Source organism: Rhipicephalus sanguineus, chromosome 9 (genome assembly GCF_013339695.2).
Source record: "Rhipicephalus sanguineus isolate Rsan-2018 chromosome 9, BIME_Rsan_1.4, whole genome shotgun sequence".
In the NCBI taxonomy this organism is placed as follows: Eukaryota; Metazoa; Arthropoda; class Arachnida; order Ixodida; family Ixodidae; genus Rhipicephalus; species Rhipicephalus sanguineus.
In genome coordinates, this window is record NC_051184.2 from 97,728,489 (window position 1) to 97,753,128 (window position 24,640).

Below are 24,640 nucleotides of genomic sequence, written 5' to 3' on the forward strand. Positions count from 1 at the left end.
CCGCATTTCTGTTGTAGTGAAGCCTAATTATAACATCGATGGCGGTGTAATCGTGATATGTGGCGGTAGTCTCTGTACAAATGTTTGACGCCAAACTTGCCTCCGCGTATGACCTTTCTGCCGTGTGCTAAGAAGCTTCGCTTGTGATTCATCTCCACAGAGTGGAACGGCTCTTCAATTTTTTTTTTTTTCAAAACGCCCTTAAAGCAAGCTGGTGGTTGAAGACGGCAAGTTTTCGTGCGTAGCTAGGTACCTCCGAAAGACGCCTGAACAAAAGATTCGGACATTGAACAGCTGTCCCCTCATGTCGTTTGCGCACACATTTTAAATCTGAATTAATGACAATTCACTGCCCAGTTTCGATTCTACTGACAAAAACACGAATATTTAAAAAAAAGGCGCCACTGATATTTGGATAAGATATGGCTTAAGAAGGCGAAGTTCGCATTAGTCATGAATGTACCATTAAAACACGCACAAAAACTAACAAATTAGAGAAAATTGCATTTTCCTCTGATTAGAAGCGTTATGTGTCCAGAACTTAGAGGGCGATAATCTGGATTAAGTTCACTTGTAAGAGTATACATGCGTCACTTGCAAACCAATCTATCGCAACAGAATTCAGTTACATGCACAGTATCGAGAAAACAAGCTGTGCGGTGCTCGGGCCGTGTATTCGAAAGGTTGGAAGACGATGAACGGATGCTCCTAAATTTCTTGAAATCTGAATTTTCCCAATGCGCAGAGTCCTCCCTATCGGCTTTAAATCCTATCATGCACACGGCTTCTACTCCACTTCGACGAAAGTCAGCGAAGCGTGCATACGCAGTGTTATCTTGTTACATTTTTCTACAGCGCGGGTGAAAGTATATCATGCAGATGAGTGCTTTATCCCCGCAAAATGAGTGGTTTGCGGGCTAAGGGCGGAAATAAAACAAATTTTGAATACAGTATCAGAGGTCATAGGCCACTATTACGTCAAAAACCTCTCTCGAATGACACGACAGGTCCGACTTTGCACTCCCTCCCCCCATCCATTATTAGGCGGTGTAGCCGCCTCCTTCCCCTGCCCCGTCGTGCGCGCTATGTTGATAATTTGCAGGCATCGATGCGTAGCATGGTCGTGAAAACACTGTCCTTCAAACATTAAGACCCGTGTTAGAACCCAAGCATTTATTAAGACGAAAGCCCTAGATGCCTCATCAAAAGCGGAAAGTCTGTCGGCGTCCCCCGGCGTCGGCGTCAACATGAGCGATGTAAAAAATCACCGTCACGAGATGAGTTCACATTATGTCGTCGCACTTGCCACAAATTGTGGCTTCTTGATGACGTCACATTACGTTGCGCCACGTGATGGCGTTATCTGATCACGTCGTCGCTTGGACAAACGTCGGCAGGTCACGGAGACAGTGCAAAAAGAGGTGAGGTGCAGAAAGATTGCAATGGCTCCAATGCTGGGGGCAGTACAAAAGCCGCATTAGGTGCAGAGATATTTCGGAGGAAGCGGCGATGGATCAATGCATCAAATCAGAGGTAAAAAAAGGTGGCTTTCGCCTTCGAGTCGTCTTCGGTGTATGCATAAGGGACCCTGAGGGGTTTCCTTTTTCCTTTATAGCGGCGATCGTTTTATGAGACCGACGGAAATGCGTCCGGTCTCATGAAACGCAATTTTCTATTGCGTTTTAAAAGAGTTATGACATAAAAATTCTAAACTGTTCATGCTTTGGCTCCATCCCAGCTAGCCAACGTTCGTGGAGCCTAGAGTATTGGACGATATGCGCAGACCTTTGCAATAGAAAGCAGACCGCCTATAGTATAGTAACCATGTGCTATATCTAGCACCCAGTTATCTGTTACAATATGGCGCCGCTGGCAGTCATCTTGTAAAACATTTTATAACAGATGCTATTGACGCCATTTTTAATTTTACAGACTGCTCAATACTCGCCTGCAGTTCTGTACCTACAAGTACAGTACTCCCGATATTCAACCATTTTTGTAAACGCGGTGTTTTCACAAGAAGCTCACCCTCCCAGTAGTCCCGTACTATTCAGCTGTCCTTGAACAGTGTTATGCCACGATTTTGCATTTTTCGACAGACCTGTTCCAGCTTGTGTTGCCCTTAAAATGTGGCTGCTCGTAGATTACCAGTGCTATATCCAAATGTGTCGCTGTGTTGCTCTGAAGCGTACACATTGTGTTCGCATATTTGTTGTTTTGTTTTTGATTTGACGTCCAAGTTATCTCTGCAATATAACAACCCTTCATGCGTGGACAAAGTGCCTGTGCGGTAGTTCGCCATTCAAGCTATTCGATTTTCGCAGGCACAACTCTTTATTTGCATTCGAAAGTCCCTTTTCCCAAGTATCCTTGAATGGTTATCCTGGTGAACTGCTTTTACTGCCTGCACAATGTAAACCCACCCCTTATATAATGCCCAGGTTGGGCTTTTAAGGTAATAAAAGGAAATGAAATGAAATGACAGCGTTTTCCATCGCTGGTGTTCCGCGCGTTCGTTTGCGCTGTTGCCGCAATCGGCACAACGTGACATCTACCACTACGCTGTAAATCTGGCTGTACTGGTGTGCTAAGACCTGGCGACAAGGCTCCGTGGCAGCAGAGCCACAGCTACGTGGGCAGAGCTTCTGCACTTCTGTTTCCACTCCAAGTATTCTGTTTTCAGGCGTTTCTTGCTTTGCTACTGTAAGTGCATTTAAATGTGCCTATTCATATGAGCGCCCTCGATTTCCACGATTGTTCGCGTAATGTGCTCATAAGAAATTGCCCATGTATAACTCTTATCGATATGCACCGCAAATTTTGGTATTTCATGGAGGCAACAGCGCCGGAACAACCACCTGAAATCATGGCAGAATTTTCCTGCAGAGCAAAGTGCTTCATCTCTTAATATAACCCTAACCTGCCAGCGGTTCAAGCAGCGTGCAAACGTGCACTGTACAAGAGCGTTTCAATTTTTTCGAAACCAACAGAACATTTTGTATTGGGAAAGTACGTAGGAAGCAGTTTTATTGAAGCCAGCGGCTCCATTTCAAAAATGAAAAGGACGGAAAATCATAAATTGCTCAATTGGAAAGCCCACGTAAAGGCCACAGCCCATCTGCCATATTTAGTTACATACAAGGTCGGTTATTATCGCTCCTCGATTTTTGCAGATGCAATAACTTTCACGAGTTTCCACTGTTTTGGCAAGGAACACGACGGCGTCGGCGGCAGCAGCCATCTTGGCTGCGGCTGATCAGGAAGGCGCGTCTCGCGTTCGGAATGGCAACCTTGGGAAACATGCTCCATATCTGTAGTGAACAAGAACGCTCTTTTTGCAGCGAAGCTGTCTTTACGAACACTGCGCAGGCACAGTTCGCCGAAACGTGTCGCTTGACAAGGGAGACAAGTGCCTTAACCTTTGGGCTATACTCACACGCTTGCACAATACGAATTTAGAGCAAGCATATGAAGGCGTTGCACCGACGATCACGTGGCCAGGGAGGAAGGAGGAGTCTCGTGAGAAAGGAATGGAGGTCACGTGATAGACCGTGGAGAGGAGGTTTGACTGACCGCTGAGGAGGTTTGAGGAGTGAGAGGAGAATAGCGTATGACTAGGGCTCCGTGCTTTCGGAAAAATTCGATAAACACTCGCTGGTAAAATTTTGACAAGTCGAATTTATGCGATGAGGCCATCTTCACATCCAATGTGACCTAGTTCCGTTCTTTATCGAAACGGCATGTTCTAATATCATTGATACATCGGCTGGTTTGGCCGATATGAACTTTACATCACATTACCAGTCCTCGTCGACCGTACCTAACGCGCAATGAACAAAGGGCTTGTCACGTACGTACGAAGCGCGAGATGTCAACGTATGTAGGGCCACTGAGAGCGCGAGACGACTACGTGATATATGGTCCCCCGGCGTCACTAGGGCGCACCAGACGACATCGGATATACAGACTTTGCAAGGCATGGTTGCGTGTAATACAACAAGCATTAAGTTTGTAATGCGCACAAACGTAGCTGTTTTGTATTCAAGTACTTATGCTTGTTTGTGTATATTTTTATGCGATCAAACCTTCCAGAAAACTGAAATACGCTACGTGCGTGCTGGTGTGTTGGCGTACAAATATCCTTTCATCTTAGGTACTGGAATTTTGAGAATAATGTAAAAAAAGAGTCAAAATTTGGAAGAGTTGCGATCTTAAGAGAAATAAACTCCGAAAAAAACGAAATTCCCACCAAAAATAAACTACGAAAACACGGAGCCCAACGTATGGCGTTTGCGGAAAGAAGGTCCCCCGCAGACAGCTAGACCTCCGCGTCGGCGTTTCACGGTTTATCCCGAGTAAACAAACACGCTGCGCGGAGACGGAGTCAGCGCTCATGTTCTTAACGGTGCGTCGTTTTTCTTAACTGGTAAAATGAATACTACCCTCTCAATAAGCGCTTGCTTGATTTTTTTTGTTACCATTTAGAGTACTCAGAGCTGAACTATGGGAGAGCAGTAAGCTTTCACGGTTATTTCTTGTCGTCGTGATTGATGCACAAAGCATCCGGGAGGCGGTGTCAGTTGAGTCGAATGTATGTGACATAAAAACCAAAAATCCCGCCATATCCACGAAGTAAATGATGATTGACGAGCTGGCTTGGAGATAATCGGGTAAACAGTGAACGATCCCCACGATTCCTCTTCTGTGATATAAAGACGTGTCACGTTGTTATAGCAGCGATTGTGGTCAGGTTGCTGTCCAACAACAAACGGTCGCAGACCTTGCAGCTGTGGTCGAATGTGTGGTCGAGCAAATCGCGCTTGAAGCGTGCGTCGGCGCCACCAACTTCAGGTAGCGACCGCTTTCGGCACTTCGCCTCTGCATCTCGCGCCCGTACCCCTTCAAGGTTCTCTTGCCGCCGCTTCCGCGCTGCTTCGGCTTCGCGGGCTTGTATCTCGGGGTTCGCATGACGCTAACATCTCTCTCCGGCCTCGCGGGCTCTCACCGCAGGGCCTTGGCGGCGAGCCCTCGCTGCTGCTGCCTTGCGAGCACTCCGCTCCGTCGTCTTCTTTTCTTCGTTCACTTATGCAAATAATGTTCAATGTTCAATGCTATTAGTATCAAAGCGCACTGACTGACGACTGTCGAAAGAGAGAGGAAGCGCGCAGTTATGGCCCTCTAGTGGTCCCCTATCAAACTAGAGCACGCGCCGGCGTGGGACGTGTGCCGCAAGCTACAGTTGGCTATGCTATATGTGATTTTGCCTGCGTTATTATCATCATCAAGGCGCTCTAAGAACAAGATGAAGAAGACTTCTCTTTCGCACATGCGTGCGCATGCTACAGTTGACTTTGCGTTAATGTCATCATCAAGACGCTTCGCAGGACCAGAGGAAGAAGACTTCTCTTTCGCGTGAGCTGCGCGCGAGCGTTCGCTTGCTACAGTTGCCTATGCTATATGTGGTTTTGGCTGCTTTAATATCATCAAGAAGGTACTCAAAGAACTAGATGGAGAAGACTTCTCTTTCGCGCGAGCTGCGCCTGTAGCGGTCGCCTCTGGAGCTACGTTTACGTGTGCGGCGCGGGACTTCGCCCCAGGTTAAGAACCTGGCGAGCCAGGTCCTATAAGATAATAAATTTAGTTTAGCTATTTTATTCGCACACATTATTTTGACATGGGCGAGAAGGCATGGATGGGCGGCAGGAACCTTAGTCGTTGGGAGTGCGCGTCGCGCGTTCAGAATGCCAAGCGAGGGAAACACGTTACACATTTGTGGCGGCCAAGACATCTGTTCTCGCACCATGACTGGCACGCTGTCAACCGCATAATCGACATGGACGCGTGTGGTGCCACAGGCCAGGCCTCCTCTACTTTGAATTAACACAGGGCGCGTTGCACCGACGATTCATCGTACTGGTTATTGACTCTTGGTAAAGGGCGCTGTCATAGTAAGGCCTCCGGGCGTAAGCGCTGACACGTCCGGTGTTAGACTACGCGGTCAGCGATGTCTTTGCATCAGCGACAGTGATCAATCGAAAATAGCAGCGATCTATGCAACGCAGTTGACGAAACACGTCGCTTCTGTCACGTACTGTCTGTGATCATTTTGCGTTCAAGGTGGTGGTCTTGCTGAAGGACAGGTCGCCGGCATCAATGTGGCTATCGCGATGAGAGAGATCAATTTCCACTGGTGGTCTCACTGGCGTACAATACAAGTAATTTCCTCGTGATTAGTTGCGGACAACAAAATTATTCGGAACATACATATGTATATGTTTCATCCTGCCTAGGTACAAAGGTACATAGCAGCCTAGGTACAATCGCTCCTGGTCGCTTACAAACTTTGATGTGTGCCTGCCGGAACCGATCGGTGCCATCGTTGTCTGAGGGGGCAGGAAAAAGTGAAATGGACGCTGGAAGAGTATAAAGAGCAAAAAAAGGAAATTTTGGGGGGAAATGAGCTTTCCCCAAATGAAAAATATTTGTAACACAGAAAGAAAGGACGTCTGTATTATGCTTTCCTTCACGCATCGAATTCCACAAGGCCATAACTTCGAGGTCCACACGCAGCAGCGTATTGAAAATGTCGGCGCTAGGGCTCCACAGAGTTGGCTGTGCTGCCGCAGAAAGCTGTCGCCTGACATCGGACGACTGGTAAAGCACTAAGTGTGTTTTCAGCATCAAACGCACAAGAGAAGACAAGGACCGAGTGACAGCCGACGAACACAGGTGCTGTCTTTGTCGGTTGTTACTCCGCCCTTGTCTTGTGTTGTGCGCTGGATGCTGAAATGGAATATACAGATATTACCATGTTTAAGCTATTTGATATAAAGTATCATGCACTCTATTGCGGGACTCCGGTAGGCAACCTGCTTAATTAGCTTGGAAATTCTATAGTGCCCTGCCTTTAACGCTTTCATGTGTCTTTTTTATAGTTTCGGAAAATGAGTGATGATTCAGAGTACTGCGTGCTCTATTTTGGGAGTGGAGTAAGCTTTCCCGCTTATCGCTCGTCGTCATGAAACCACCGGGCACAGGACCGGTACTGCCAATGGAGCCGAACGAGTACGAGCGACAAGAGATTGGTGTTCCGTATCAGAAGTAACTGTGGCGTAAATTTGTCAGACAAGTTCTTTCCTCAGATATTGCGTTTAATCTGAAAGTGCTCTCGACTATGACAAATGACAAGGTTATATTACGTAAGTAACGCGAAGCCTTATTGATAATTCTCGATTGCCATGTGCAGGCGGCGCTAAAAGGCCGAGAATACCATTACAAGCGCTGTCCGCTTGCGCCCGTGATGTGCTGCTGACTCTGGGGAAGCTCGCCTACAGAAACGCGATGTGGGCTTTAGGTACTTAGGAAGTGTGAGGCTGAGCGTTTAAGATGTAACTAGAAAGCGGCGCTCATCCTTGCATTCACGCTTATGGACACCAGCCTATATAAAGCCTTCGGTTTTAGGGACAACGGAAAGCCGAAAACTGGCGCGATATAAGTAAATAAGAGATGAGAGAGTATCGGTGGCAGAAGAGTAGAGAAAAATGACAAAAATAACCAGTAGGAAAAATAAAGGGCTTGGAGGTGGGCTGTGAATATATGTTCTTTTGTGTGGTAAGATCGATGTAAACGAATTAGACAAGGCATTAGGACAACTTAAAAAAAGGGTATTAAATGCGAAGCATTTCTTAGCGAACCTCTGGCACTTTGAGCGTTTCTATCTACGTATCTATCTATCTATCTATCTATCTATCTAGCCGCCTACGTCTGGGTGCTCTCATGATCGCCCCCTTAACTTGGTGTAGACCAAGATTTGCATGGGAGGGTAAGAGGATTTGAAGAATCTGATTGCCAGGTAATGACATGAATAACTTTAAAATCCTGTCGCGTACGTCGTCAAACCCTTTCCGCTAGACACGTGTGGCACATACCCGTTTACCACGGGCCGCGGTGTACGAGTATGCGCCGCAGGTGGTTGACACTTTATATCTACCCAGGAACGGCGAGAACAGAGATTGAGAATTTAAATACGAAAGCGGGAAGAAAAACCGACATCGGCAGCGTTGACCTGACCGAATGGAAAGAATAAAAATTAGGATCCCAGCAGGAATCGAACCCAAGCATTCTGCGTGGCAATCAGGTATTCTACCACTGATCCACGCCACGTCTATAAACTGGCTTAGAAAAACAGCCTATGCAGCCGTAATGTCGGCGCAACGTCAGTTGTGGTTGTGGTGCTTGCTATCTAATTTTACAAGAAAGCAATAAACACTACCTGATACTCCTACAATGTGTACTCGAAGGACACAGGCGTCATACCAGATTAACGTCTGTGGTTCCAGTGTTGGCTCCGCTTGTATAGCAGTCTAATAAATATTACGTTTGTACTCCTATGAATTATCAAGCTATATTGAAGCATTGCTTGACACCGCAGGAATACATTAACGAAAGTTGCATATGATATTTACATCACCGTACCGTAAAATGCACTTCGTCCACCAGAACGACGCAGTGTTCTCTTCATTTCTTACGAGGCTGGGCGATGGCCACATGCTGACCGAGGATGATGCCAGATTGATTGGCAGCCGCTTTGTAGACTAGGCTACGTAGGCCACATACGCCCAGGTAGTCTACGAATACGACAAACACCATCCACTGATGTTGGTCTACGTAGCACTATCCAGGCCTACCAGCCTCGACGGCCTATACCTCCCCAACGCGAAGGGTGGCTTCAGGTTCCGACATGTCGCCGGCTCTATCGACTCACAATTTGTCGACAGAATGACCGAGGCATCCACGAATTCCAACAGCTCTACTATACCACATACTTCACTACACATGGACCCCTCATCACCACGATCACGACCGGATAATATAACAGGTCATGACCAGCTGCTGGTGCTCACTGATCACGGTGATGATGCCCTTGCTCAAGAACTGTCAAGAACTTCTTGCACACATGCACATGGGTTCGTTAAACGTGCGTGAGTTCTTCGGACACGTATAAGCACCATATCAGCTTACCGCTTCTGGTATTGGTAATACCCACGTTTCGATTGACAGCGTTCCCCAACCGTAAACAACTGGTTATATAACACATATGCGGCTCTTCAACATATGTATGCGTGCGTATAAAATTTATACAAATCTTTAGCGTCATTTTGTAACGTGTCGCTCAGTAAAAAAAGTTACGCCACAGTCACCTACCCGCCGCATGCTTCGCATAACATCGACTCCCACGGTAAGTGGGATCTGCCGAATTTTTTTGGTTTCCTTTTTGTCGGGCCTGGCGGCGCACATGTCACCGCCACGTTAAGGGGGACGCTCATAGCATCCGTCCATCCTTCCACGTCGCCCGACTAAGCCCTACAATAGAATACCCGGATGAGCGCCCCAATGCGCGATGCGAATTTTCTCTTCCTTCCCTGGAACAGTACATTTTCCTCAGTCGCTCGTGTTCGCGAAGATCTCAGCAACGTCATAGCAATATATGAGCCCTATAAATGTGCCCCTAACACGCCATTTTTGCGAGATCTAGGCCGTCTTGATATGCTTAACTCGGAGGCTGCGCAACCTTGATCGAGATTTCCTTCACTGCGGTCATATTTTACGCACAAATTACGCTGTCGTGTGAATGCACGCTTGAACGACAACTGTATTTGTTTGCAAAGATGAATTGGGACTCTGAGCTATTCGGCAAAAAAAAGCTGCAATCACAAGAGAAGGAGGACAAGCTTTTATTGAAAACGAATAAAAATGGTTTTCCTGATTGTGGGAGGTGACGAAGGTTATTCCGCCAGGAGGAGCCCCTGCTCTTTGGCGGCTGCCTTTGTCCGCTTTGTCATCAAGACTTCCTTGTTTGGGTCGGAGCTGAGCAGTGTGGCCTCCCACCGCAACGTCGTGGTAATTTGGAAGCTCTCTAGGTTGCTTGTACTGGGACAGCCCATAGCATGTGAAAGAGGTCGGCGCGGGGGCCTCGGCACAGCTTGCACTGAAGTGTAAATGTGTAAAAACGAGAGAAACTCTCAGAGCGGTTCGTATCGCACGTTCAGCTCGACGTATGAAAGACTGCGAGACCCCTCCGGCTGTTGCATCACAAGGTGGCTAGGGAGGTTGCCATAACAGCCGTCGGGCACCCCCCTCATCTAACCACTGTACTTTAGGTGAAGAATAAGAAAAGGTAGCGCTGAAGACCGGCGCTGCGCTGTTTCTGAGAGCCTCAGTTTGCTAACGGTCCCGATGCTACGGTCTAGGACTCAAATATTACGACATTAAGGCGGGGTCGTTAGAAATTCAAGGAGTGAGGGAAGGTGGGAACGTCAAAATGCTGACGTGCCGATGTTTCATCATCAGAGCACGTGAGCATTTTTTAAATATAAAATACAATTCAGGCTGACATCTTGCAGATCACTGCAACAACTGTAAATGCACTCCGCACTTTGATCACGCGACCTTTACCAAGCATGCAAAAACAAAAACGGGAACGGAGGAAACAGAAAAGGAGAAGGCAGGGAGGTTAACCAGAAACACTTCCGGTTGGCTACCCTACACTGGGGGATCGGGAAAGGGGAATAGAAAGACCAGAAATAGAGAAAAGGGAAGAAGCAAGAAGAGAGAGAGGAGGTGGAGTGAAACTGCAGCGTGCGGGATTGCACCACAAGTCAGAGACATTCCGTCGTTCTCAAAAGACACGAGTGCTTTCACTGCCTTTTGGGTCGTCGAGAGATGTGGACGGTGCTGTAGTAGCACCTGCACGGAAATTGGCCGATCATCCAGTCGCCGCAGTGCGTTGGACAGTACTTATCTCTCCGAGACAAAACGAGGGCAGTGGCAGAGCAAATGGTCGTTGTTTTCGTCGGTGCCGCGACCACCGCATGCCGCACTGTCTGTCATTCCGATTAACGTTTTATATGCCTTCGTAATAGCAACTCCCAACCAAAGGCGATAGAGAAGCGAAGCTTCGCGTCGATGAAGGCTGGATGGAGGTCGGAGTTGCAGTGAAATGTTCAGTTGATGTAGTCTGGTTTGTCTTATGTTTGCTGCGTACCACTCCGTCAGTGTGAGACTGCGGTCCAGTTATCGAATTTGCATTGCAGCGTCTGTCTATGAAAGCGGAATTGGAACGATATTTGTTTCCTGATGTGATGCACGAGCAGCGTGATCTGCAGAATCATTACCACTGATACCGCAATGGCCAGGTAACTATTGAAGTTCAATATTGTGGCCTTTTAGGGGCGAAGCCCTTCAGGGTGCGGGTCGTTCCCTCATCTGTAGTAGTAGTAGTATGTAGCCAGCTCTAGTTTAATGAATTGCACACTCGATGAGCAATACACTAGATATCATAATTTACAAGACATCGTAGTGTTCCTTGATTTAATCACACTAAAAGCCATACTTTGCAGGAGATATGCTCTAGTGAGCTTTCAACTTTTCGTCCTAATGTATGTGATAAAGAAATTATTTCTACGAAAAACGCAAAGCACACCTTGAGCAAGATGTTTGGCTAAATGGGACTTAACTGGCGCTAAGATCGTTCTGTGGCGCCCCTGCGTGTTGCATGTCAAGGACGTCCATCAGTTCGAGCCACGGCGCCCGTCGCCTCTTGGACGCCTTCGAAGGCACTCGTCTTCGACGTTGTTGTCCCTACGGGGGCTAGTCCTGAGACCATCGATGCGACGGCCTCAATAGTCGGCCTCTCAGAGGTGTACTGCGTACAGCATCAGGAAGCTCACAACTTCCAAGTCACCGTTAAGAGCATGGCTTCCATGTCTCTCATCGTCAATGCTGGCTGCCTGGTGATCGGCGGCGAGCGTGTCCAAGTCGTCCCCGTTTTACCCTCAAGTGGACAACGTCGCCTGCCTGTTCCTGCCATCGTTCGTCTCCAACCAAGCTCTTGTACAGGCCTTGTCTCCATACGGGAAGCTGCTCACTGTCACCAGTGGTTTGATGAGTGCGCTGCGAGGAGTACTCACGGGAACGCGCTACATTCGAATGGAGATGAACGCCGCTGATCCAGTGCCGAAATAACTACGTATCTCCGGTCATCGTGCCACGTTCGACTAACGTGGCCTCCAGCGTGTATGTCGAAGATGTGGTTCTAGTGGTCATCTACGAGCCCAGTGCACAGCAACTTACTGTGGTCGCTGCGGTGTACATGGTCACGTAAGCGACGGATGTGATCGCCTGTGCCGACGCTGTGGGGACGGCCACCCCACTGTCGTTTGCCCCGTCCGCCGCTCGTACTCAGACGCCACCACTGGTGAATTCCCACTACTGAAACCAGCGCCAGTAACGACGACAGCCTCGGGGGACATGGAGGAGGTGACGGATACTGTGTTGTCCTCGCCTCTTCACGTTCCGCCGAACGAATCGCACGATGAAGGCTTGATTGTCGATGCGGCGCCATGTGCGTCGACCTCCCTGCCGATGCAGGAAGCGTGCGCTTCGCCCGACGCAGCGCGCGCTCCGGATAACGGTGTCGATGTTCATTCTCCTGTGCTTTCTGATGTTCCGTGTTCAAGTGAGCCTGGCTCTCAGGCTGCTGCTACTGGTGTTACCCCTGTGTCATCTGCTTCACGGAACGACAGCGCCTGTTCATCGGGTGCTCAGGAGGTTATCGCAACCTCTGCCGTCGCTGCTTCGACGTCGCGCCGTGCACCTAAAACACCATCTGCACGAAAGCTACTTACCCCGGCCCGTGGAGACACGGAACGTGCTGCTACCATCGAGAACGTGGACCCAAGCTTACCGGCGGCTCAGCCTCTACCTCCACTGGACACGTCTTCGGAGGACAGCTTCAGCCTGGGACTGGACAGTAGCATCGGACTGTCTAGTGTTGGTGAATTTGACGACGTGAATTTGACGTGAAGTCAAGCGTGGGCATACTTCTGGTTCTTGCTCAGACAAAGTCAGCGATGACCGTTCTGAATCCCAACGGCCCAAAAAACCTCCACCCTCTTCCGGAGGGTTGAACTGTGCGCCGTGATATGGTTAAGAAAGTGTCCCCTGGACACTTTCCTTGACACCGTCTGGAACTATACGTCCAGGTTAGTCCTTGCTTTTCTATATGGCTGCTATACTAAATATCATTTCTTTGAATGTTCAAGCTTTTCGCAGTGCGGCAAAATAGGCTGAAGTGATTAGTGTAGCCCGTGCTGCAAATTGTGATGTTTTGTGCCTGCAGGAGACCAATTTCTTCTCGCTATCCGACGTGCTGGCCTTCAAACGAAAGAAGCTCAACCTAGATTGCTATTTCTCTTTCGCTACATCTCGTTTTAAGGGAGTAGGAATTATCATGTTTAACCGGGCTTTGTTGGGGGATCACCACGTTTTCTACGACGGCGTGGGAAGGGTATTGGCTACAGACTGCGTTTACTTTGTTTTTAGATTACGGATACTATGAGTGTATGCGCCAGCACAAGCCGGGCAGTCTAATGATGTTTTAAGGACCTGGATGGCTTTTTCTCGACGGTCGTCACGTTATTTTAACTGGCGACTTTAATTGTGTGTTGAATACGCGAACCGATGTACAGGGTCCTGGATGGGGTCGGCCTGCAAGGAATTCACGCGAGTTGCGCCGCCTTGTTCAGCACTTTTCATTATTGGATACCCACAATGTCCTTCACGGCAATACCTTTGTTTTGACATGGCGACGCGGACGGTCGTCCAGTAGGCTCGACCGGGCATATATTCCGCGTGCCTTGGAGGCTTTTGTCTCCGATTTCATTGTTCCGCCCTTTCACCTTTCTCCTGTGTACATCTCTGATCATCGTCCTGTTGTCGTGGAGCACTAAATTTCATTTTCGTTTTCGGGAAAACAATGGCGCCTTGATGTTCGCGTCCTCCAGGACGCGCGCTCACGGTCGGATTTGTCACATGCAATACGTGTGTCACTCGCTACATCCAGCCCAGCTGATTGGGACGCTTTTAAAACGCAGTGGCCTCTACACTGTTCAGTTCAAGGCCGTTCGCTGCGTCGTCGCGTTTCTGAGGAGCTGGCCGATACTGCAACGAAGTTCTGCATCGCCCTGCGGGCCAAAACGGCGTCTCCCTGATGCGAGCTTGGCAGCGTGAGTTACGTGAGCGCTTCCCGCGCTTGACTGCTGCCTCGTCTCTGGTGGCGGCAGCATGGCGCTGTAGGCGCAACCTCTGTGCACATCCTGAGGTACTACGCTATGCGAGGCATTCGTTTTTTTGGGCAGTCGCAGCCCTCTCCCTCTATGACCACACAGATACCACGTGCGCAGCCGCTTCCTACGCGTGATCGGTTCCTTTTCTTGGCGCATTTCGAATCGATGTCATGTTCGGCCATTCATACAAACTGTGACATACTACCATCCACGCTTTGGGGGTTACCCCGTGTTTCTCAAGGAGCCGCTGAATATCTGCATGCCCCTCCATCACCCGAAGAGGTAAAGGCCGCACTGCAGTCCATGAAACGTGGAACGGCCCCCGGGCCAGACGGTTTTCCGTTTGAGTTTTACTTGACATTTAGGAATGAGATCGGTGCTGCCTTTACCGCGGTTATCCGGCGGTGTTTTGATGATGGCGTCTTTCCATCCAGTTTTCGAGATGGCCGCATTATACTTATCCCAAAAGTTGACGCTTGCTCTGTTAGTCCTGAATATTGGAGGCCTATCACGCTCCTTAATGTTGACTATACGATCTTCGCGACGGTAATCGTTCAACGTTTGAGGGCTCTCCTAAACTCACTGGTAGGTAATCACGAAGCTTCATCAGTGCCAGGACGAGAAATACACAGCTTGCCCTTTACCACACGTGATTTAATAGCCTATACGCAGTCGTGGTCAGCGCGTGGTCTGCTTGTGTCTTTGGACCAGCATAAAGCATTTGACCGACTGGAGCAGACGTATACCTTCAATGTGCTCACACCCTTCGGCTTTCCTAATTCATTTGTCGAATTAATTAGGACTACCTACAGTCATATAAAAAGCACACTGGTTCTGGATGGTTGAGAAAGTGTTGCCTTTCCCATTACACGTGAGGTCCGTCAGGGATGTCCATGGTCTCCTGTTCTATTTATCCTCAGCATTGAGCCATTTTTGTGTGGTTTAGACGCGGTTTGCGCATCCGGGGTCTTGCGCTTCCTGGTAGCAATGTTGTGAAAGTCACAGCTTTTGCTGACGACAAACCCTGTGCCTTTCAGACGAAGATAGTGTTTCACACAACCTGCGTTTATTCTTCGAGTACGGTGACATTTCAGGTGCAGTACTGAACTGCTCCAAATCCCGGTAACTGTTCATTGGCTCTCCAAAATCCAGACTTAGCTCCATTTCCCCTATTCAACCGGCCACGTCCCTTCGTATTTTAGGTATATCATACACCCACTATGGCACTTGTAACTTCGTTTGGTAAACCGATCTCGAAGAAGTAATACAACCAATTCAGGACGCACGGGGTTTCCACTTTCCTCTTCTCGAGCAAAGGTGCCTTGCGCATACTGTGTTTTGCGGTCATACTTGGTACCTCTGTAACGCGTGAGGCTTGTCTTTCGGCCTCCCTGCTTTGGGTAGGCTGATGTCTCGTTTAGTGCCGACCGAAATACCATGTAAATACGCAAAATGTACATATTCACGTTATATTTGTGCTTTTCGTTTGCCATGTAATGCACATATGTATGTCTATCTTTTTGTGACAAATTTTTGTGTATATATATATATATATATATATATATATGTTTGTGAAACATCGGTTGTCGTGTTGCTTCCGTCATTTCGTGTTTTGTTTCTATGTAACTGAAGTTTGTTTTGTTATTCTCGTAAACGTATGTCTAGCAAGCAAATGTTACGTTGAATTGTTGTTGATGTTAACCGTCTGTGATAATAAATATTTCTAAACACACAGACCTCCCGTCGTGGAACGCGAAGAGGAACGCTACGCTCGTCGTGTCTTCCCTCTAGCCTTGCCGTTATTTCTCACAGGGAAGCGGGGAACACGGTCGTTCTTGATGCGCTTTCTCTTTCGCTCGGGAGCGGACACTTTCCCTGCATTTCTCCGATCACAAAGCGGTGATAATGAAGGGACCACTTAAACCAACAGTACAATAAAATTCGGCAGATCCCACGTACCGTGGGAGTCGATGTTATGCGAAGCATGCGGCGGGTAGGTGACTGTGGCGTAACTTTTTTTACTGAAGGACAAGTTACAAAATGACGCTAAAGATTTGTATAAATTTTATACGCACACATATATATGTTGAAGAGCCGCATATGTGTTATATAAGCAGTTGTTTACGGTTGGGTAACGCTGCGAATGGCAACGTGGGTATTACCTACACCAGAAGCAGTAAGCTGATATGTAGTGCTTATACGTGTCCCGAGAACGCACACACGTTTCACGAACCCGTGTACATGTGTGCAGGAAGTTCTTGACAGTTCTTGAACAAGGGCATCATCACCGTGATCAGTGAGCACCAGCAGCTGGTAATGAGTTGTTATAGGATCCGGTCGTAATCGTGATGACGAGGAGTCCATGTGTAGTTAAGTATGTGGTATAGTAAAGCTGTTGGAATTCGTGGATGCCTCGGTCATTTTGTCGACAAATTGTCTGTCGACAGAGACGGCGACATGTCGGAACCTGAAGCCACCCTTCGCGTTGGTGAGGTATAGGCCGTCGAGGCTGGTAGGTCTGGATAGTGCTACGTAGACCAACATCAGTGGATGGTGTTTGTCGTATTCGTAGACTACCTGGGCGCATATGGCCTAAGTAGCCTAGTCTACAAAGCGGTTGTCAATCAATCTGGCATCATCCTCGGTCAGCATGAGGCCATCGCCCAGCCTCGTAAGAAATGAAGAGGACACAGCGTCGTTCTGGTGGACGAAGTGCACTTTACGGTGCGGTGATGTGGATAGCATATGTAACCTTCATTAATGTATTCCTCCGGGGTCGAGCAATGCTTCAATATAGCTTGCCGAATCATAGGAATACAAACGTAATGTTTATTAGACTGCTATAAAAGCGGAGCCAACACTGGAACTACAGACACTAATCTGATATGACACCTGTATCGTAGGAGTACACATCGTAGGAGTATCATGTAGCGTTTATTGCTTTCTTGCAAAATTACATAGCCAGCACCCCAACCACAACTGGCGTTGCACTGATATTACGCCTGCGTAGGCTGCTTTTTCAAACCAGTTTACAGACCTGGCGTGGCTCAGTGGTAGAATACCTGATTGCCACGCAGAATGCTTGGGTTCGATTCCTGCTGGGATCCTAATTTTCATTCTTTCATTCTTTCCATTCGTTGAGTCAAGGCTGCCGATGTTGGTTTTCCTTAACGCTCTAACATTTAAGTTAACACTGTCTGTTCTCGCCGTTGCTGGGTAGATGTAAACTGTCAATCACCTGTGGCGCATACCCGTACACCGCAGCCCGTGGTAAACGGGTATGTGCCACACGTGTCTAGTGGAAAGGGTTTGACGATGTACGCGACAATTTTTTAACGTTATTCATATCATGACCCGGCAGTCATATTCGTCAAATCCTCTTACCTTCCTATGCAAATTTTGGTCCACACCAAGTTAAGGAGGCGATCATGAGAGCACCCAGACGTAGGCGGCTAGATAGATAGATAGATAGATAGATACGTAGATAGAAACGCTCAAAGTGCCAGAGGTTCGCTAAGAAATGCTTCGCATTTAAAAGTTTCATGTTTAATATATACACGGTGTGTCACACTCTTTATGTTGCCGCGCCCGCTCTAATGCAGACAACGAGGAAGATGATGAGTGTTCTGACAGTCTCGCGGAACAAGACTCTGACCGAAGAAGACGTGTTTTGTGTATATGTTCTTTTCTATGCTGCTGCATAAAACGGGCTGCTTGCTCTTCTGCTAAACGACTTGGTTGTCCGTTTACGGTGCACCGCGACAACCTAACATAACCTAACCTAAGATGTACTGGGCGAATTTCATGGAAGAGTTTCACGGTTTGCCGATGATTTCCTCCGGAGCTTCGCCTCACTCATCATCATTCACCCCGTGGATATGCTGTGATTTTTTTATTTACGTGGTGGTGAAGTTTCAGGTTTTCATACGTCAACTGTTTGTGACATCCGAATCGGAAAACTGAACGCAGGCACTGTAACGCCGGTTTTGAGTCAGAAAACACAGCCCATTTACTTGGTCTTTCAGAATCAATAAATTCTAGTGCGCTGCGCAGAGCCGCGAGTTCTGCCGCCGTAGACGCCGTCGCATGCGAAGTCTTAAGCCGCAGAGTTATCCCTTTTGACGGTATAGCCACCGTACCACCAGAACTGGACGACGTAGTCGAGTCATCCGTAAAGATGTGGACGCTTTTACTATAGTTTTGGTACAGTAGGAGTAGGTGCAAATCATTCAGTGCATGTGTCGGTAAGTCTGACTTCTTCCGCACTCCTGGAACCGTTAGGTGAACTGGTGGGCGGCTCAAGCAACATGGAGGGAACGCAAATGCGTACCCCGCAGTAAACGATGAGCGATGTTTGCCGACAATGGCATTATATGACGTGCGCGGCTTTTTAGCAGCGAGGCTCGCCAGATGGGGGCAAGGTGTCCTGGCATAATGTCTGAGGTACGTACGCACTGTATCGGTGATAATGTGTGTCGTGATTGAGTAATCTTGAGCGATGGCAATGGTTTCAGCCACTGACGCGCTGCGGGGTGACCCAAGGCATATCTTAAGAACTTGGGCTTGAATGCTCTGAATCGTGCGCAGGTTACTCTTGCCGGTGTTCGACATTGCAGGTAAACTCTGCCGTAGGAATCAAATAAACAGAAACCTATGCAGTTGTAGCATAGATGGTATCGGCACTCCCCATTTTGTTTCTTGCAAGAAATCAGAACATGTGACATATAGCAGTCAGCCAATTCGTCACGTAGTTCACGTGTGGAGTCCAAGACAGGTTTCTGTCAATTATGACTCCAAAGAACCTGTGGTTTCTGCTGAATGATATAAGTTCTCCGTTAATGGATATACCATAGGCGGACATTGGCTTCCGGGTGAATGCTACCGCTGCACATTTTCCGCAAGATACTTCGAGGCCTTGTTTACGAAGGTAGCATGACGTCCTTGTGGGTGCCTTCTGAAGACGGGCACGAAGCTGAAGCCGTGTCACACCTGAAGTCCAAATACAGATGTCGTCAGCGTAGATAGAAAACCTTACGGTGCTTGGTAGGCTTTCGACCAGTCGAATGAGGGTTAGGCTGAAAATCTTAAGGCTTAGCACTCCTCCTTGAGGTCGTCCTCGGCTACTGTAATACTCAGCTGTCGGGCCATTATCCGTGGTCACGTAGAATGATGTCGTCTGTAAGTAGCTGCACACCCACACATATATATCTTGTCACCAAGACCTACTGTTTCTAACGCACTCAGGATCGCTTCATGGGTGACATTATCGTAAGCCCCTTTCACGTCTAGAAACAGATCAGCACACTTTCTCTTACAGGCCATCTGGTGTTCGACATATGTGATCAGATAAACAACGTTGTATGTTGCCGATCGGCAGCACCTGAATCCAGCCGTGGCACCTAGAGAGACTTCATAGTGCTCCAGGTACCACTCTAGTCGTGTTACAATCATAATTTCTATTGTTTTTCCCACGGAACTGGCAAGCGCGATAGGACGGTAGGAGGAAATGTCCAGAGGCGACTTGCCAACTTTGAGAAGCTGAATGAGGCTACTTGACTTCCATGCTTGGGGAACTATACCAGTCTGCCAGGCGTCGTTGTATAGGTGCAGGAGTGCTTCATCTTCGTGCTTCGTCGTAGGTGCTCCTTCTTCAAGGTTACGAAGAGCACGATATGTGATGCCGTCAGGTCCTGGCGCCGAAGAACATCTGCACAATGCCACTGCAGCTTCTAGCTCATCCATAGAAAACGGGCACTCCATGTCACGTGAGAGCAATGGGTGGTCGAGCTCCATCGTCCTTGTATCCGTGAAATTTGAGTCGCCGGCAATCCTTCTACAGAGGGATTCTGCGACGCCAATCTCTCTACACTGCAAGTGAAGTGCCAGAGATTTAAACGGGTGTCGCAGTCCAAAGGTTGTGCAACGACCACGGACAGTTCTCCATATAAGCGATAAAGGCTTTCGCGGATCCAACGACTCGCAGAAGGATACCCATTGTCGCGAAGCGAGTTTATCCATGTGGCGCTGTATTTTCTTAGGAGTGCGTCTAGCCAGTCTCAAATAATCCTTGCACTTTGTGCGTCTATATCTTCGTTCCTCTCGATGGCGCATTGTACGAAGCTTCTCAACTTCGATGTCAAAATCGGTGCGTGTGTAACTCATCAAAAGAGAATGCATGGTGTTCTGCAGGACATCCTCTATCGCGGCCTCTAGGTTATAGGATGAGCCGTCACTAAAACAAAACAAAGAGAAATTATCGAGGCAGCTCACATTACGAAATCTAGTATCAAGCGTGCAAGTACGCCAAGCGTATATCTATGTGACAAAGAGATGCAGGTTTTGTATTCTCACTCAGGATGCGTTTGATTTTTCGATAACATGTGCGCATGTGTAAAAGCGGGCTTCATGCTTTTCAATTATTCAGCTGAAAAAAAACAGCGCCAGTCTGTGTCATTTATGTGTCTTGTCTTTTTTTCAGTGCGCTGCACATACTCAGTATATGTCATGACATGTACCAACTAGCCCATCAACGGATCCTTCTAGGAAAAAAATGTCAACTCTGCTTTAAGAAACCACCACCTACGCCAAGTTGAACCGGGATCCGACCAAGAAGGTACAGTCCGAGCTTCAAAAGCTTCTTACTAAGGTTTTCGATTTTGTCCCTCCCGAAAAGTAGCTATATTTTCACCTCTTGTGCCGCAGCCGGTCTGGACCAGCAATATACGCTGTACCGAAGATACACAAGTTCAACACACCTCTACGTCCAATTGTTGACTTTACGCGAACCCCGCTCCAGAAGTTATCAAGCTATCTGCATCAGGTGTTACGACCACTCGTCGGGTACACTTCTTTTGTTAAATGTCCGGCACATTTTTCTCAAAATTCAAAAGCAGTTTCCTTGGACGAGAAGACCGCTTGGTTTCCTTCGACGTCAAATCGATGTTCACTGCAGTACCAGTAGATTTTGCCGTGGATTGTTGCAGACAAGTGCTCCAGGAAGATAAGTCCCTATCTTCAAGAACGCCGTTCGAGGTTGAAGACCTCTGTCATCATCTGCATTGCTGTCTTAGTAACAGTTACTTTGCGTTTAATGGGAACTATTACAGATAAGTTCTTGGAACAGCCATGGGCGCTTCCCTTCCTGTGACATGTGCAAATCTGGCCCTGCAATCATCGAGAGCAAAGCTTTGGCTACCGTCGAGCACCCTCCAAAGACTTTCCTTCGTTACTTAGGCGACTGCTTCTGCGTAATCCACAACAGAGCAGTGGAAATGTTTCCGGAGCACTTCAACTCTATTGAACCGCCTATTGAATTCACGGTAGATGAAGAGAGCAACGGACGAATTGCCTTCCTTGAAGTCCTTGTTCAGCGCTCTTCCGGCGGTTCTACAACGGTGCATAGAAAGCCCACACATTCGGGCAGGTACCTCAGCTTTGCCTCGGCGCATCCCAAAGGCCACATACCCTCTGCGGCGGCATCCCTCTTCAAGCATGCTCTCCGTCTTTGCTAATACGATTCAGCGAGAAGGCGGGAATGCGCAAAAGTAAAACATTACGTCACAAGCATCGGCTACCTTCGCCAACTACTACGTCAACAGGAACTCCGCTCCAAGAACCTCCTGGACACAAACCAAGCGATCCCAAGAAAACCTCACCCATTCTATATGCTCCCGGCGTAAGCGAAACCCTTGCAAGAATTTTCAAGAGCTATTACGTGCAAGTCGCACACGTGCCCACGCACAAATTGAGAAGCCAGCTGGTCCGCGTTAAAGATCCATTGGAACGTGAACGCTACCCTGAAGTGGTGTATAAGATACCGTGTCAAGACTGCCGCGCGCCATACATAGGAGAATCAGGCAGCTTCAAGCGGCGCAGGAAGCTGCACCAAAATGATGTAGCTAAGAGACATGCTGCCGCCAACGCACTAGCTCAACATCATCTTAAGACGGGTTACAACATTGATTCGCATTGAGCGACTGTCATCGGCACCGAAAAATCACTCTCATCCCTACTTCTTTTGGAGTCAGTATTAACCGAGTCGACGCCTCATACACTTAATCGGACACGTGGAAACCTACCCGATACTTACACCGGGTCATTGCGCCATCTAGTACGCATATAAAGGCACAGCCCAACTTCCTACGCTTGTATGTGAACAAGAGAACCGTAGTGGTCTCGAAACGTCATATGTTATTTTTTCGTTGCAACTTTGGCGAGTGTTTGTTTTAATCTCAAGAAAACCCTACTGAAAAAATCCATATGCCATCTTACGGAAAATATACGGATTCCATATATTTTCCATATAAAACATATGGATTTTGTGCGGACGTATACGGATGTATACGGAAATTGTACGGAAGATATGGAAAGTAACATATGGTACATAAGGAATTCCGTACGGGTGTATGGATAGAGTCTTACGGAACACACGAAATCCGCATCTGTTATACGGACAGACCCATGCGGCGATACGGAATATATGGAAACTATGATACGCAACGTGCGGAAACCGCATGGGCATACGGAAAGAACAAACGGAATCCGTATCTGCTATGGAAATGCCCATGGACTATATGGAAAGCATGGTCTTCTGCATAAGGAGCATAGGCGTGCGCAGAGTTCCCCTTCAAGGGGGCGAAGGTTCGTTGCAGCGCCCCCTCCCAATTATGTCAGCGCCCCCTCGGGGGGGGGGCCTCCTTCCCTATTAGGAAGGAGGCCAGCGCAGCGCCTCCTTCCCTATTATGTCACCGTGTGGAACTGACTTTGCGGCCCCCCTCTTAGGTGAATAGGGGGGCGGCCCACCCTGCCCCCCCCCCTTGTGCGCACGCCTATGATAAGGAGGATGCATGGGCACACTGGTGGAATTGAGCGGAACCCATTCGTGTGATACGCATGTGCGGAAAACATTTGTACGGCAGAAGTGAAAATATTTTTAGCACATAAGCTTCTCTATGAAATATGCAGAATATTTATTTATTTATTTCTGAACACTAAAATATTAAAAGATAATATTATGGCGATTAAAAAATAAAGATATGGAGGCTTCAATAAACAAACAAGGCACAGTAATTATTGCAGGAATAAGAATGATATATATGCAAAAGTATAAAAACACAAATAGACTTACCAGCACAAAAATATAACCCAACTTGAGTATTCCCTCATGTTCATAGTCGTCTGTACGGTATGATGTTCATACTCACGTCTACTTACACCCCTCAGCACTCACCCATACTCAGACTCACGGCTACTCACACCAATGAGTATTCACGTGGTGTCTACTCACACCTCTCGACGACTCTTACTCACACCGATGCCTATTCACTCACGTCTAATCCTACCCGTCAACACTCACTCATGCCTACTCTTATTGATGAATATTAACTCATGTTCATAATCATGCCTACCCCCACCCCTCAACACTCACTCATACTCACACTCATGCCTACTCACACCGATAAATATTCACTCATGTTCATACACACATCTCACATCCCTCATCCCTGGCTCATACTCACACTCACGAGTACTCACTCATGTTTATACTCACACCGACTAACACTCATTGTACTCACTCACATCCATACTGCACACCGACTCGCACTCATGAGTAACCACTCATGCTCATACTCAGGTTTGCTAAGCCCCTTGCTACTCACTCGTAATCACACTCACGCCTTTCAAATGACTGTGAGTGTGTGTACTCATGAGCATAGTTCGGCAAAAAATGTGGAGCTCACTCAGGCTCACTCACGAAGAATATTTTGCCTTTAGTGCTCACTCGGACTCAGACTCACCAAAATTTTTCTAAACCAGACTCACTCGGACTCAGGCTCACTGAAGGTTTTCTCAGCCGGACTCACTCGGTCTCAGATTCACAAAAATATTACTCAGCCTGACTCACTCAGACTCATGGCTCGATCTGAGTCTGAGTCGACTCATTAGTGAGTTTGCCGACATATCCTTATGAGTGAGTATGCCGAGCTGATTTTCACATCTTCTCCAGGTAAAAGACCTGTATACGCATTGATGGTTGCAAATGATTCAGTTCAAAAAAAGTGAGTTTTGTATTCATAAAAATATTTGTCTATGTTCATGGATTGGTTACCCAGAAGCTGTACAAGGTGGGCTGAAAGTAATATGCCTTAAAGAAAGTCAATGAAGTTCTTTAGCTGCGGTTAAGCACAGCGTGAAATTACTAGTTTAACCCATTGTAGTAGCACATGAACACTGGCAACAGACACATTCTCTTTGCCATAAAATGACTCCACAAAAACTGTTTTTCTTTTGTCATAATTGTGTGTTATTGAACTTCCTGTATTCTCATTATTAAACCAACAATGACTTCAATCAAAGAAGACCCAGTGGCCTGTAGGCCTTGCTGTTTGGAAAGATTCACATTGAACAAGCACTTTCTCTGAAGCAGTATTAGGCTGTCCTTCATTTATATATATGTGTACGTCATAAGAGCATACTCACCTTAATATCGCTTGCACACACTTAAGTTCTGCCTA